Genomic DNA, 12,659 nt, shown 5'->3' with positions numbered 1-12,659 from the left:
AATTACTTTAAGGTTAATCTTGAATCACTTTAAGCATAAGAAAGCAAGAAAAAAAGCCAGTCCATGGCAGAATTTTTCATAGTACTGTTTATTTCCATTCCAATTCAATGTTCACTTCTCTAAGTGAAAGTTATCAACGCATGTCAGTCTCCTTCCTAGATTAATTAACACATGAAAACCAAAACATGATAACTTCTCTTTTTGTATAAATCTTTAATGCCTACAGAATATTTTGTTTTTCATTTTTTGCAAATACAGTGATGATTGTGTACTGAAGCTACCAGTTGCATCATCTTCTGTCACAGAGGAGGAACTGAAGTATGGTAATTTTAATCTTTGAATGTTTTCCTTCAGTTTCACATTTTCAACATAATCACATGGATCAACTTTATAATTTTAGTTTTGGAATTCTGACCCAAGGAGGCAAAACACTGTGTTTAGCAGTCATTGCCAAGAGCCTAAGACAACACCAGTGGAGGCTAACTTTTGAAGTAAAGCCAGTGTACTTTTCTCACACCCGCTACATAAATGTTGGTTACAGTATCTTCCTGGTACTACATAAATGGTATTGGTATGTCTGTTTGTTCCAGTCTCTTTGTCATTTATAAAAAACATTCTATGGTAATGTCTGCTTTGTTAGACACTAGGTTTGCAAATCTCTGATATTAGGAAATACTAATTTCTTGAAGAAAATAAGAAGCAAAAGAAAAACCTTGCTAATCTCACAGTATTAAATATATTTGCTCTCATGAGAGAACTATAACAAGACAAATATAAACAAAGGCACTTATGCTAGTATGTAGTAATTGTTACAGATGAAAATGTACTTCTTTCATATTGGACAGCAATACATCTGTCTGGACTGGTGAAATGTATGAAAGAAATGGACTGGAGACAACTTCTAAGTTTATCCATATCTGTGTGGACCAGCTTTCTCATACTGAATTGTTAAACCAGTGTAGCTGAATCAGTATCAAAGAAAGAACAGATAAAGAGATTTTTGTTTTGTTTGCTTTCCTTTTTTTTGGTTTTTTTTTTATTTTATTTTTATTTTGGGTTATAAGACAGCATGGGCATTTCTATATCTGCAAGAAAAAGAGAGTTTTAAAGCATGAAACTTGCACACCATTGTTAAATGACTGTAGCACAGTGGGAGCAGTGGGTACAGTGCAAGCAGAAATAATAGAGCCAGGAAAGTTTGTCCATGCTGGAATCAGCAAAATCACATATACTTGGAAGCTTCCTCCATTTACTCGAGAATTTTTAAAGTACAGAGGTTTTAAAAAATGTGCATAAAAAATCTGCTGATACCTTAACTTGTACTGCATTATCAAGGCATGACTGTATTTGAAATGGTTCTCTGTTTTTAGCTCACTGGCTAAATAAAGAAATAGAAGTAACTTCTGCTCTTTGGGATATAGATGAAAAATAATGGTGATATACTCATTGAAATAAAATTCCTGCGGTAGGACTCAAGATAGAGAAATAATATAGACAGATATGTGTTCAGTAAGACTTCTACAATTAACTATTTCTTGGCCTGATACTAAATCAGATATTAGAATCCCTTATACGGCCAGACATATCTGCTGGTCAGTGTAGTAAGAAGGTAGTGACTCAGCATACTATAGCAAAACCAAATGACACAGTTTGCCCAGGGTTTATTTCTACCAGAATAGCAGAAATGCTATTTGGCTAATTTGAAAGTTTTATTTTTTTGTATCTCTCAGATTTTCTTCTTCCCTACACCTTACTTTCTTTCTCCATAAATTCATAGTAGCATGAGAATGAGATAAAGTTTGCCTCTAACTGTTCAGCTTCATTTAACGTGGTTCAATATTACTAAGATTTATTAGATGTGACAATAGCTCTCTCATACTCCCAGTTCATTTTTAACTGCAAACATGCCAGTCATCAAGAGGCAGTGCTAGGAACTGAACAAGAAAGAAAACAATTTACCTTTCCTGCCTTAGCATGCATTGACTGATACTCGGCGGCCAGTTTGACACCTATCCTATTACTGTGTTTACTTCTGAGTAGATGATTGACACTAGGGTCCCTGTGATTGTCATAAACAAAATGCTGTTTAATTACACATTTTGAGAGTCTTCTTGATGTGTCTGTCACAGTTTTAAATATTCACCGCATTATGGGCAGTGCTTTTCATCCTAAAGACTCATAGTAAAGATTCTGACACCATCCTTCATGCTTTAGTATTGAAGGTGTGTAAAGAATGGGCTTTTAAATAATTTTTTTGATCCAAATGAAAAGCTTGTAATCAGAAACCTAAATAGTTTCTTGTAAGAATTGGACCGGTCTTCTAGACTCTTATTTCAGCCTAAAGTCTAAAAGGCTGGCATTCCCTGGGGCTATCCACTTCCAACTCAAGTATTGGTAGCTCAGGAGGTCTGTTTTTGTAGATCATTAAAATGCGGAAATAAAACACTTATTTCCTAAAACAATTTTAAGGGCATATTTGTTGCCATTAATTTTTAAATAACTCCTTATTGTTCTGAGGTGATATAAAACTTCTATCAAAAGTGAGATAAGACATCTATCAAAATTTACTATCAATAGAAATACTTATAACTTCTGTCTTGTCGAGTCTTTCAGGCAGCATGTCATGGACAAGAAGGTCTTTCAGAATGACTGTGCCTGCTTTGTGTGTTTGTTTAGTGGGGCATAGGATCATTTGCTGCTTATATATCAGCCCTTATTTACCCAATTGCTGTTAACAGGGCAATTGTTTACAAATTTAGAGCTGCAATTTTCTTTTTCTGTACAGGAAATCAAACCCTTACTTTTTTTATGTTTCCAAAGAGCTGTAATATTAAATGTGTGGCTCCTGTCAAGCAGTAAAATGTAGGAAAGCAAGCGTTGCGTGCTTCAAAATGTCCACAATTGACTAATACCTCCTGAAATGTATTCACTGATAGGTCTTAAACATGCTTAGAACTTCCCTTGAATGGAAACTAGGAATTTGTGTTTAAAATATCCTAGCTCTGCTATTTTAAAATCCAAGGGAAAAAATACTGTGTTTCTTTCATTAAGCAAGGTTTCCACTTTTTGAAGTTTTAACATGTAAGTGTGTAATACTCCTTACACAAATGGGTAATGACAGTCTCTGCCTCCAGAGAATTTACTAGTCCTGATTCAGGAAATATTTGACGCCATTGAGCTAATTTTATACTGGCTGACTTAGGAACACCAAAGTATTAAAAATGGGCAGAATGAATAGGGTACAGTCCTCCAATAAAATACATTTGCTGTTCAGAGAGACCTAAAAGAATACCACGGAAATAAATTACAGATTTGCCACATGTAGCTGCGTAAACAATTATTTTAAAGATCATTTTTCATAATTAGTGATGAAAAATCAAGTGGTTTTTAGGAAAATCAGATTAATGAATGCTACTGAAGAGGTATCAGAAGTGAGAAGAAAAAGTAAAAGCAACATAAAAACTGCATGCGGCTTTTCTTTACCATAGTTATGTTAAAACCCAAACATTTACGGTTTATGGGAAGATAGACAGTGCAAGTAGACATCTATACTACGGGCAACCCTGTGCAACAGAACTAGATGGAGGAGCTGAAAGTGTATGGGATGTCTTGACTGCCCTGGGTTTTTCCATTGCTATAGGTGATTTTCATTTAGCTGTTGTTCCACAACAGCTGTTTATAGTGAGGTGCATCTAACAGGCAGTTTTGCAGCTGTACAGCCTTTGTCTGGTGCAGGTGTGCAAGCCTGGTGACATTGCAGTTGAACTAATCTGTGTTCAGGTTGCAGTTTCTGGGTACACCAGGTAAGACCCAATGACCATTCTTTCTCAGCTGAAGAGGCAGGCCTTGGAAGAGCATCTTTTAGAGGGAACAAGATTTCTTAGGAGTCCATTATTAACTCTGATTTTCTGTAAGTCTTCTAAGTTTTTCTGTTCTCTTCCAGTTTCAGGCAGTGATACTAGAAGAAACAGACAGGTCCAGTCTTTTAATACATGGTTCCATGGCTGGTTCATATGTATATTTTCAATAATGGGATAGCCTAAACCACACCAAGCTTGGTGGTGTTGGGTAGGATTCATCTTTTACAAGGTGGAAAGAGGATCTTTGCTCCTGATATATCAGTGCTGATTGACAGAGCTTCAAGGGGATAATATATATATCAATATGTATATCAAGGTTAGAAGGACATGATACTACTGAGGGCTCTCAGTCTATTGCTTTGAGACTCTGGGTACACCGAAGGACAGTTAAAAGTCTTACCTAGATGATCCAGGGGCTCCTGAGGTAGCAGGGAATACCAGTGGAACACGTAAAAGGAAGTGAGGTGTTTTTCTCTAGAAACATGACACTGCTGGGACCCCAGCTGAAGCACTTGGTGAGAAAAAATCCCATGACTGGAGTTTGGCTGTCAATAGGTACAAGATGTTCAGAAGGAACAGGTGAGGACTGAGGGGCGGAGAAATTGTCCTTTGTCAAAAACTGGGTAGATTGTTAAAAGCTCTCCTTGAAGAACAGCCACAAGAAGACTGACAGCTTATGGTAAGACTTAGGCAACAAAGGTAATCTTGTGATTGGTGTTTGCTACAGGATATCTACTCAAAGGGAGCCTACTGATGAGCCCTTCTTACTCCAGCTGCAGGAGGCATCATGCTTGCAGGCTCTCATCCTGCTGGAAGACCTCAACCGTGTTGACATTTGCTGGTAAAGTAATGCTGTGAGCTGTAGGCAATCCGGGAGACTCCTGGAGTGCACTGAGGATAGCTTATGAAGCCAGATAATAGACAGCTCTATGAAGGGCAATACCATTCTGGACCTGATGGTCACCAACACAAATATGCTAACAGAATGTCAAGATCGGAGGCAGAGGGCTACAGAAATCACACACACTGTTGGATTTCATAGTCCTGAGGAATATGACAGGCAAAGAGTTAAGTCAGGACCATGAATTTTAGGAAAGCAAGCTCCCAGCTGTTCAACGGACTCCCCACAAAACTGCTTTGAAGGACAGACAGTGCAGCAAAGCTGGCTGATCTTTAAAGTTTCTTTCCATAGAGCACAAGAGCCAGGTCTAGGAAATGAGGAAAGGAAGTCAAGAGATTGGCATGACTGAGCTGACATATGCTGGTCAAACTAAATAAATGGCAAGAAGGAAATGCACAGGCAGTGGAAGCAGGAACAGGTGTCCCAGGAACAGTACGGGGAAACTGATCAGTTGTGTCGGGATGGGGTCAGGAAGGCCAAGGTGAGCTAGAGATGAACTTGGAAAGGAATGCAATGGGTAATAAGAAATTCTTATTCATCCAGAAAAGGAAGGTCGATGGCAAACTGGTAACAATAAACAAGGGGAAGGCTGAGGTTACTCAACAACTTTTTTGCTGCTATCTTCACTGGCAGTCTCTCTTGCCATCCTCTCGAGTGGATGAGCCCTGAGGTGTTGACTGGGGGAGCAAAACTCCTTCCAGTGTAAAACAAGATCAGATTTGAGAATACTGAACATGCTAAGTCTATGAGAGCTGATGAGATACATCTCAGAATCCTGAGGGAATTGGTGATGTAGATGTCACACCACTCCCTAGGATATTTGAAAGGTCATGGAGTAAGGTGAAGTCCTTGGAGACTGAAAAAATGGAAGCATTGTATCGATTTTTAGAGTAGAAGGCAGGACTCTAGGAACATCTGACCTGTCAACCTTACCTCTGTGTCTGGGAAGACCATAGAACAGATCCTTCTAGAAGCTATGCTGAAGCATAGGGAGAGTATTTGAAGCCAGCATAGCTTCACCAAGGACAACTCTTGTCTGAATAGCATAGTGGCCTTCTGTGATGGAGTGTCTACATCAGTGTACAAAAGAAGTTATTGATGTCATCTAGCTGGACTTCTGTAAGGCATTTTACATTGTACACCACAACATCTTTTTCTCTAAACAGGAGAGATGGATTTTACAGGTGAACTGCTTAGTGGATAAGGAATTGGCTTGATGGTCACATCCAGAGAATAGTGTTAAACAACTCATGATCCAGATAGAAATCACTAATGAGTGGCACCCCTCAGGGGTCCGTTTTGGAACCAGTACTCTTTAGTATCTTCATCAGTCACATAGTGGGATTAAGTACACCCTCAATAAATTTGCAGATGACACCAAGCTGAGTGCTGTTTGGCATGCCTGACAGATGGAATGCCACGCAGAGGGACCTTGACAAGCCTGAGAAATGGGCGCCTGTATATCTCATGAGGTTCAACAACGTCAAGTGAAGGGTCCTGCACTGGGCTGGGACAACCACAAAAGTGATCAGAGGAATGAAACACCTCTCCTATGAGGAAACACTGAGAGAGGCAGGTTTCAGACTGTGGAAGTGGAAGCTTGGCGGGGTTCTTACTGTGTCCTTTCAGGGCTTGAGGAGGATGACTTTTAGTAGGTCCTGTAGCTATAGGATAAGAGGAATTGGTTTTAAACTAGAAGAAGGTAGATTCAGGCTAGATATAAGTAATAGGGTAGACTAACAATGGAACAGGTTCCCCAGAGAGGTGGGATATGTCCCCTCCCTGGAATCATTCAGTGTCAGGTTGGACAAGACTCTGAGCAAACTGTGCTAGTCGAAGATTTCCCTGTTCACTGCACAGGTGTTGGACTAGGTGACCTTTGCAGGTTCCTTCCAACCCAAACCATTCTACAGTTCTATGATCCCACAATGCTGTGATCCTGTCCCCTTACCCTGTGTTTGTCCCGTATAATTCTCACCCTTGAGAAACAGGGACTTGATTAAATGCTGCTAATTGTATTTCATCACATCATCACTTCTAGGTGATGTGTGAAGTTGGGACAGGAAGGTAAATTGTGATTAAGAATTCTGAAAGACATAGCAGAGTGGAGTAAGGGAATGGAGTAAGGGAACACCTGAAGGAATGGTGCCCTTGTTCATGTCCCTGAACAGATGTGAATGGTTCTTCTTCAGAGTTTTTCAGATGGTCACCTAAAGATATGTTAGTGCCATCTTACATGAGTTACGATATACCTACAGTGAAGTGGTATAGTAGTAATATGACAGCTGCTGGTGTAACTCTTGGGTTAGATTAAGAAGTAATTCTTCTTGTTGTCCTGGTTTGGGCCAGGATAAAGGTGATTATCTGTCTTGTACTTTTGCTTTCAGCTAAGTCTCTTGTAAGTAGTTACACTTGCTGAAATTAACAGCAAGTTTCTCAGACAGTGTCTGCTTCGAGGATTGATAACACTCAATGTTTATAGTTACTGCTAGAGACTGGTATGCAGAACCAAGGACACTGCTCAGCTCTGAGGAACAATTTGCCCTCCAGAAGGAATAAAGAAGTCCCACCTGTGGCCCTCCTTTGAGGAGGAATGGACAAGATAGATGCCAGAATTGACCAAACAGAGTATTCCATCCCATACACATGATAGCATAAATTTGAGGCATCATGAGGGCCAAGCCGTGCTTCCAATTTCCGGCTTCCTGCCCTTCCTGCTTTTCCTTCTTTCTCTTCCTTCACCCGTTCCCTGTTTCCTTTGGCATCCTGGGAGAATTCTGTCTGTTCGTCTGTCTGTGGTCCTGGTCCGTGCCAGCCTGAATCTGTGTTTTCCTGCCTCCAGTTCCTGACTGCTGCTGACTCCAGGAGTCCAGCCTGGACTTTCCCAGGGCTGCCCTGCAGCCTTGGTGGTGATGTGAGAGTTAATGGGGGAAAAGGAGGGAAGGAACGTGATATCAATTTTCCTGTATATTTGTATATATTTAGCATTTTTTTCTATTTATCATTACTGTTTCATTAAAGTTGTGTAGTTTAGTTTCCAACCCATAAGTCTCTCTCCCTTATTCTTTCTCATTTCTTTATCAGGGAGGAGAGAGAGATTAATAGAGAGCATCTGTTACTTGGTTTAATTGCCGGCCCAGTGTTAAGCCGTGACAGGAATGAACATCTCCCATCTTTCACCATCTTTACTAGTTCAGACCGCATCTTTCTAGGAGAATGTTACTCATAAATTATAGCCTTCGCAATACCAAAGTTAACAGATTAAGATGAGAATAGCAATGTTTTAGTTATCAGGCAAAAAACTCTATAGGTTTTAGAGCCAAGATATGCAGTAAAAGGAGAATTAGGAAGATGTTCATAACTGAGAGGGTGGTCAGGAAGTGGTTCTGAGCTCCCAGAGATCATAGAATCATTGAATGGCTAAGGTTGGAAGGGACCTTCAAGATCACTTTGTTCCACATCCTCCCCTCCCTCCCCCCCCCCCCCCCCCCCCCCCCCCCCCCAAGCGTAGGGACACCTTCCACTAGACCAGGTTGCTCAAGACCTCACCAAACCTGCTTTTGAACTCTTGCAGGGATGGGAAAGCCATCTCCTTGGGCAACCTGTTCCACTGTGAGGGCAACCACCCTCACAAGAAAGAATATCTTCCCAATATCTAACTTAAAGCTTCCTTCTTAAAGTTTGAAACCATTTCACCTTGTCCTCTCACTACAAATCTGTGTAAAAATCCCTACCCCAGCTTTTTTGTAGGTCCACATTTGTTTCTCATTGTTGTGTCATATCTACAATAATTCAACCGCAGACATTTTTGCAGTGAGGTAGTCAACCAAAGGGGTGACCCAACCTGACTGAAAAACATTTATCCCCACAACTGATGAGTCATTCAAATGAAGCAGTCTCTGAAAAGAGCAGAGTGAGGTTTTATATTTTTTGTGACACCTAATTTTTACACGTCTTTGCTTTTTGGCACTTAGATTGTGTCCATGTAAAGTTATGTAAAGGCCTAATAAACCCTTTAAATAAAAATAGCCATCTCAGCTTCTGTTCTTCTGTTTAATTTTACCACTGAATAAATAATTCAGCCTTGTCATGGGGATGTGAGATTTTTCGTTGGCTTGTATAGTATCTAAAAAGCATGTGAGGGTATAGGAAAAACATTTTCATATATACACTGATAGATTTAAAGTAGGCGATCGTGCTTCAGTGGTGTATCTGAGGAGCAAATTAAGCCAAAATAAGAATTTGAGATATGTTACTGAAATATGCCTTTTTGTAAGAGTTAATGTAAGCTAGCAATGTACTTATAAGAAATTAAGACCTTTCATTTTTGCACCAAGTTGTAACAATGCTAGTAAAGCAATGAATATAAAAAGAAGAGCTTCTAATTGATGCTTATTTCCTAAAACATAATTCTTGCAGATATGTAAATGCAAATGTATTTTTAGAAAGAGCACCCCTCATATTTGCATTAATTAGATAGTAGTCAAGCCTTTTTCTGACTGGGACTTTGTAAGAGATTTTTTTCTTTTTGTACTACTGACTAAGTTTTGTGGGGGGGGCTGTTGGTTTTGGGTTTGTATGTTTTTTAATCTTTCATTTTGGTTTCTTTTCATCTAAAACCTCTTGGAAAAAAAAAAAAAAGAAAAAAGAAAAGAAAGACAGAAAAGAAAAAAAGAAAGAGAAAAAAGATACGTGCAGTGTATTTTGTTTCTTTATGTTAAATATCAGAGCCTGCTTAGGTGTTTTGAAACACATCAGTAATTCTTGCCTTGTCAGAGAAACTGACAATTGAAATACTTGTGAAAAACTAGTCTACAAAAAGGTGAGAATAGCAATCAACAAAAAAATAAATTCACTGGAATCTTGATAAATATATGCCATACCAATAATTTCTGACCAGTTTGGAGAGGAAACTCATCTGATTAAGATTCAATGCTCCTCTGTTTTTTTGACAACAGTGGCCATGGATCACAAAAAAAAAAAAAAATCGTGAGGGTCCTCCAAGGTCTTAAGTGAAATTTTTTGTGCTTTTACCTGCACAGATACTGTGTCTGATAACATTGATTACAACTCTTTACAATGAAATTTATTTAAGCCAAGCCACATTTTATGATGTCTTTGTTTTCATAATTCATAATAATTTTTTCATAATAAACTAATTTTCTGGCTAATTTTATTAACTAATTTTTGCAGCCTCAGTTATGATATGTTACTGAGAAACTAAATCATATAACTCGATAAAACATTTATTTTATGACTTTTCAATAATCACACATGCTGAATTATAAATGAAAAATGCAGCTATGGTGATTTATAATGTGTAGTTTATATATTTGAAATCTTTATAAATAGAATGTCATCTTGAATACTTCAGAGACTCACTATTTTAATTTTTCTCCTGTAGTGATCTGATTTTTAAATAAAGGAGCAGTATTTCAAGATTATGTCTAACAGACTTGCAATTATACACTGCTTGGAGAATAGTTGTGCTGTTTGAAAACTATCTGAACTTGATTTTTGCCAAAACTTGGAAAATGGTCATAAATACTGAAACAGTCCTTTTGCCACAATACTACAAGGCTTTGTTCTAATTAGAAGAATCTTCTATTAAAATGTGTTGAGTAAGTTATTAGGTATGTGCATGAAAAAGATAAGTCTTAGTTGCAGAAGGAGGTGAAAAACTCATGGTAGAAAAATAAGAATGTAGTGTCTTCATCTAAAGGCCTTTAGTTAACATTGACTTCATCTTGTAAGAGAATGTTATATGTGTATTTTTATATTTTGTTTTATTTCAATTTAAATTTGAACTTATTGCAGTGGTATAAAGGGTAATTATGTCAGTGTTCAATGCAAAAATGCAGAAATTTAACAAATCTATTCCAATTAATTTATAGTTCGGTGTAATCCAAGGACAATTCTGGTGACTTTAACACTTGAGACTAAGTCTAGTAAATTTCTTTGCTGTCTTTTAACTTTGGAAACAGCTTTTAGAGTCTGAATTACATCCCTGAGGCAGAAGCATTGAATTAGGCAAAAGTTGAAGCAGAACTGTAAGTATAGTAAGCCAAACTTCATATGAACTGGAGGCTCAACATGTAAAGTTTGCACTACTAATACCTTTTACATACATGGTTCATTTTCTGCCTCTTCTTCCTCCCGATAGTCAGCTCCAGATGTACGTAGACATGCTGTTCAGCCACTTCTTTTAAGGCTAGATTGTAAATAGATTAAAACTGACTCATTGATGTCTAGGAAGAAGACTGCCAAGGTAACAAGCTTCACTAATGATCTTATAGTCTGAATTCACAATCTGAGCCAGGAAAACTGTTAGCAAAGGCATTTGTATATACTAGAATCTCTTTTAGCAAATGTATTTTGCATCACTCATTAACCATACATAAGGGAGATTAATTATTTACCTCTCAGACATGCAATGAATTTTTTAAATCACGTTCAAGTGAATACTTCTTAAGCTTTCAGCAACTGTATTTTGTGTGGTGTGCTTTAAATGAAAATCTGACTTGTGCTAGTGCTTTAAATGTCTGAAATACAAAGCAGAGAGCTTTATAATAGTACTTAAAGATTCTAGGACATAAAATAAATACAATAAAGTCCTATGGCTTGGCAGATATCATACTGGTTTTTTGTTCACTAGCAAATCACCTGTTTAATAAACTAACCTTGAGCCACTCCATCTATATTGAACAGAAAAACTATGGACTTTAGAGCTGATTGCATTACCTGCACTTGTAAAGAGTCCCATCCCTTGTCTAATTTGACCTGTGGGTTTGTGCCTTGGTGTGGAAGAAGGTGGCCTTCCAGTTCTGTCAGTAAGACTGCCAGTTGTCATGTAGGCATCCCAAATTTTCCTTGCATAGGAACAGTTGTATAGAACTAAGAGGCTGACAAGGGGCAGTGCTGCAATCTTGGCTTTTGCCAAGTGGTCATTTGGCATTGTAGGTACACAAACATGCACTAGGAAACATGACTTTGAGTGCTCCTTGGGTCCAAAATTTAGATTGGCTGAGTAACCTTGTGTATTTGGTTTACATGGCAAAGTTTGTGGAATTTGTGTTTGGTTTGTTTTCTGGGGGGGACAGTTCTGCTAGGCTGGCTTTTTTTTTCAAGGGCCAAGATCTCAGCTGGGTCCACAGCATGAAGCTTCAGTGCAGTGACATGTCTTGTGGTCTTTATCTTGAAGAATTACTCTGAAATGTAGCTGCCAGAGGCACTGGCTGCCTTGTACTACAAAAGCCCAGGCCATGGACATTTCTCAAGACCCGTTTTTGCCAAGGTGCAAGGCAGGACAGCATGTTTCCCATGCTCCTGGGCCAATGATTAAGCTTTATGAAGAGGATGAACAGAGCAGGAGGTGACTGCAAGGACTTCACCTCACTTTGTAAAACACCCTATGCTAACAAGAGCTGAGGAAGGGTGGCTTGCTGTCAGAATGCCTGAGCTACGTGCTGAAGAGGGTTTCATGGGTAAAAGCAGGGAAGGACTTTGCTGGACTACTCCGGGTGGAGAGCACAGGCAGTGCTCAGCTAACCAGCTACCTGGCTGCTTGTGGTACAATCTGAAAAGTCCCTGTCCAAGGTCAGGCTGAATCCTCACTATCAGCCCTGCCATGGTGATGTGGTGAACCTGCTACACTGGGCCACAGGGAAGGAGCTCATCAGGTTATTTCAGGTACTCCAAGTGCATGACTAACAAGGACATGAACAGCCCCCAGTCTCTGACAGTGAGGGCTGCCTTGGGGTCAGCATTTGTGCCAAAGGCCTTCCTCCTTTCTGTGGCCCACCATCCCACATGTCAAAACGCCACCACCCAGCAATGCAGTGACCCCATATGCAGGCAGGATAAGAAGGGCTTCATCCCATGCTCCACTGCCAAGCTGT

This window comes from Calypte anna, chromosome Z (genome assembly GCF_003957555.1).
Source record: "Calypte anna isolate BGI_N300 chromosome Z, bCalAnn1_v1.p, whole genome shotgun sequence".
NCBI classification, from domain to species: domain Eukaryota; kingdom Metazoa; phylum Chordata; class Aves; order Apodiformes; family Trochilidae; genus Calypte; species Calypte anna.
This window is presented reverse-complemented; position numbering follows the sequence as displayed.